We start from the raw sequence: 4610 nt of genomic DNA, 5'->3' as shown, positions 1-4610 counted from the left end.
TAATTATATCTGAGATAGAATTTATTTTGCAAAATCACACTTGGAAACTTATGGACTTCCTCCAAGAAGTAAGCCACTAGGTTGTAAGTGGATCTTCAAGAAGAAAATAAAGTCAGATGGTACAATTGATAAGTATAAGGGCAGGTTGATAATCAAAGGATACCGACAACGAGAAGGTTTCGATTACTTTGATACGTATTCTCCGGTGTCAAGAATATCTTCCATTAGAATATTGTTGACTATTGTCACTCTATGAAATCTCGAAATACATCAGATGGATGTAAAGACAGTCTTTCTAAACAAGGATTTAGAAGAGGAAATTTATATGGACCAACTTGAGGGGTTTTCTGTGTCAGGATAGAAAAACAAGGTTTGTAGATTGGTGAAGTCATTATATGGCTTGAAACAAGCACCAAAGCAGTGGCATGAGAAATTTGATTATGCTATAAAGGAATGTGGATTCAAGATTAATGAATGTGATAAATATGTCTACATAAAAGTCACAAAGAATGACTACGTCATCTTTGCTCATATGTAGAAGAAGTGGAAAAGATATGAAGCTCCATTGTGAATGAGACTTTAGTCCCACATTGGGAGCTTCAAGGCAAATTAGTTGGTTTATATTGATTCACATGCTTTGATGATGTGAACAAATGCAAGGGGAGAGACTCTCTCTCATGCATGGGTGTGTAGGGGAGGTGCAAATCCAGGGCCCGGATTGCACTGAACCAAGTTGACTCGTGTGCAAGCACGACCTGCGCGCGCCAAATGTTGAACCGGTTGGGGCAAAATTTGCCCAAGTGAAACAACCAATATTTTGTCATGTAAACTTTTTGTTGCTTGTGTCACGACAATGGTATACGGCTAATTCAGTCTTTCCCCACGTCAGTACAAGCCATGTACTCAATGTGCTCAGATATCCAACTAAGCACGAATAACCCAAAGATCAGCATCTCTATAAAATAGAGTAAGTCGATTCCCTACTAATCGGACCAACCAAAACAAATCAATCGGTCATTGACTATCTAAATCTAACAAATGCACATTAATCCTCCGCAAGCAACTAAGGTAAATCGATCTACGACTACCCAAGTCGACAAGCGTAAATCAGTCTTCTATTGACCAATTTAACAAGAGTAAATCAATCATTTACTGATGAAATTAACTAAGATAAAATGGTATACTACTGGCTAGGTCAACATGAAGATATAGATATTATCCACTACCCAGCTAATAATAGCAGAGGCTGGTATGTGCCTCAATCTGCTAACCAACTAGTAGTAACAAAAGCTAAAACTACTGGTGTATGATATGAAAAATCACCAGAAACTGAAATCCTTGATCTCTAATAGGGTCGATCATCATCAGTGGCTAACCCATCACATGTAATATGCGCTACAACATCAGACAAATACTAATAAAGAATGCCAATACATGTCATAACTATCACAATCAACAATGCATATACTAACACAAGGTAGGATAACATTATACCAACATACCTCCTATAGCTTGGAGATATCCTGCTGCTGCCAGGTCCCAAAACCTGAAAAGTCACATCGAGAAAACTAAAACATGAAATCCGAAACACGGGATATAAGACTCGTAAACCTGGCTCTGATACCACTAAATTGTCACGCCCCGGGGGAGTCCCTGTCCGAAGAAATTTCGGCAGCACCTCCCCTGTACGGCTGACAATCTAAATCATTTCTACATGCACAATATACCTCAACCATAGACGGTTGGAATAAACACACAACCACGCAGTTTATATGCAGCCTACTCGGCTGATACAATGAAAACACCACTACGTAGTTGTATGTAAAACTAACAGCCCATTAGGCTGTACCAGAATCAAACATAACGGAAATACAACGGACACACATACAAACTAAAATAAACGACTACTAGCCGGCTAGGCTTACACAAACAACAAACAATACAAAATACCACGTAACAACTACAACACTCCAGAAACAAAAACCGAAGCACAAAAGATAAATACATTGACACATAAATCAAATAAAACATAAAGAGAAACTGTAAGTCTTCTGATGTGACGTGGGGACCGGCAGACAGGATGCTCCAAGCGACTCCGTAAACAACCTGGTACCTGAAAATAATGTCCACGGGGGTGAGTTCAACAACTCAGCAAATACCAGTTGACATGTATAGTAAGCTATAACAGACAGTAATAACTATGGAGTACAGTCTTTTGGACAAAAGCTAGAAATGCACAATAGAAAAGGCTGAAGAGAACTGTACTCACCAGGACCTCCTATCAGAATAGTCAGGTCGTCAGACCGAAAGTATCATAAATCCTGTATGCATGTCAAACATATGCATCCATCCAAATGCAGCATATAAATGCAACAAACACAATTAGTAAATGCATAAATGCATATGATGTCAATGACATGGTCACCCCTGACGCTAGTCAACCATCTCACACACAATGGTGAGACCGAGTGGGTAGGGCTGTGACAACCGTGCACTCTGACGTCACTGCTCCTGATGAGTGACCGAGTAGACGGGATGCTGTCGGAGTACACCTATTCTCCTACCCCAAATCATAAATGGGGGAGCTCGATGCTCTCATCTCCCGGTACACGATGACGGGGAGGAAATCTCTGCCGGCTACCACGCTGCATCACACTACCCATGAGCGGACCAACGGAGCCAAACAGAGTCCAATCGCCTGCCGACTACCACGCTGCTATGTTAGAGTGTATACTAAAAGTCTAGCTTTTGGTATGAACATTTATCTAGAAATAAGAATCACATTGGTCAAATGTCTACATTTATGATAAATGTAGTTGCTCAATTAATTTATATTGTAGATAACATGGTGTGTGGTGTCACACACAGAAGATCATGTTATCGGTTCCTTATAAATTATAAACAGTGGCTCACGACCATGATGGAAAGGAACAAACCATTGGAAGGTCGTAGTGTAATTAGGTGTTAGTTTATCTTAACTATATAATTACACTAGTACACTTAGAGTGTATTGAGTAGGACCATTTGAGGTCGTTTCTTTTATACTGACTTTATAAAGAAACAAAGACCTCGGTTATTATGGAAGTGTGTGCTCTTAATCCTAATATAATAACAAGCACATATATTTGATATTTATTTCTTTAATTTATCAATGGGTGAGATTTAGTTCGATGAATCAATAAGCTCGATAAGTTGGGAAATGATATCACTTATAGTGTGTGTTGTTGATTATAGAAGGAAACTGTGTCCTAGTGATCTAGGTTGAGAATGTCCCCAAGAGGAGCTCATAAGGATTGTCATGTTAAACCCTGCAAGTGGACTTAGTCCGACATGACGATGAAGTTGAGTGGTACTACTCTTGGAGCTAGATATTAATTAAGCGAGTTGTTAGTAACTTACTTAATTAGTGGACATTTGTTATCTTAAACACAGGGAGACTAACACACTCATAATAAGAAGGAACCCAAAATGTAATTTGGGATTGGTGCGGTAGTTCAATAATAGTTCTCTAGTGGAATGAATTATTATTGATAAAATTAAGTTGTGTGTTCGGGGCGAGCACGGGATGCTTAATTTTATCGGGAGACCAAAACCAATTCCTCCTCTTGGTCCCTATCGTAGCCTCTTAATTATAGAGTACTATACCCACCTTCTTACCCATCCTATAGGGGTCGGCCAAGCTAGCTTGGAGACCAAGCTAGGGCCGGCCATGGGTATGTTCATGGGTGAATTCATGTGGCCGTCCCTATTAAAATAAAAAGGAATTTTAATTTTAAAATTTTTCTTATGTGGATAATATAATTTAAAAGAGAGTTTAAAAATTTAAATCCCTCCTTTTATAAGATTCTACAAAAGATTAAGAGAAGAGTTAAAATCTCTTTCCTTATTTGTAGATTAAAAGGTTGATTTTAATTTTGGTAAAAACTTTCCTTTTAATTATATTCATGATTTAAAAGAAAGTTTAAAAATTAAAAATTCTCTTTTATTAGTTTCTACAAAAGATTAAGAAAAGATTTAATATCTTTCCTTATTTGTAGATTGAAAGGAGATTTTAATTTTAGAGATAACTTTCCTTTTTGGAAATTATCCACATGTTTAAAAGAAAGATTTTAATTTATAAAATTATTTTTATTAACCAATCATGAAGGGATTAAAATTATTGGAGAAATTTTTATAAATTTCTAGAAACAAATTAGGAAGTTTTAATTTTTGTTTTAATTAAAACTCTCCTTGTTTTGGGGAGAAGAGGTGGCCATTATAATTTGAAAAGAAAATTATTTTAATTAAATAAATTTTCCTTTTCAATGGCAAAAGAATTAAGGAAGTTTTTATTAAATTTTCCTTATTTGCCAAGACCAAGGATTATAAAAGAGGGGGTAGAGGAGGCTTCAAGGCTAACGACTCTATTCTATTTTTCCTCTCTTTTCTCCTTGGGTGTGGCCGGCCCTTTCTTTCCTCTCCTCTCCTTTGTGTGGCCGAAACCTTCTCATGGTGGAGATAGCTTTGGTGGCCGGATCTAAGAAGGAGAAGAAGGAGAGAAAAGAAGCCTCTTTTCTAGCATCCCTTGGAGCTTGGTTGGTGTTTTGTTCTTCGTCCTTGGTGAAGCTTCT

The sequence above is a fragment of the Zingiber officinale genome, chromosome 7B (genome assembly GCF_018446385.1).
Source record: "Zingiber officinale cultivar Zhangliang chromosome 7B, Zo_v1.1, whole genome shotgun sequence".
NCBI classification, from domain to species: Eukaryota; Viridiplantae; Streptophyta; class Magnoliopsida; order Zingiberales; family Zingiberaceae; genus Zingiber; species Zingiber officinale.
Note: the sequence above shows the minus strand (reverse complement) of the source record.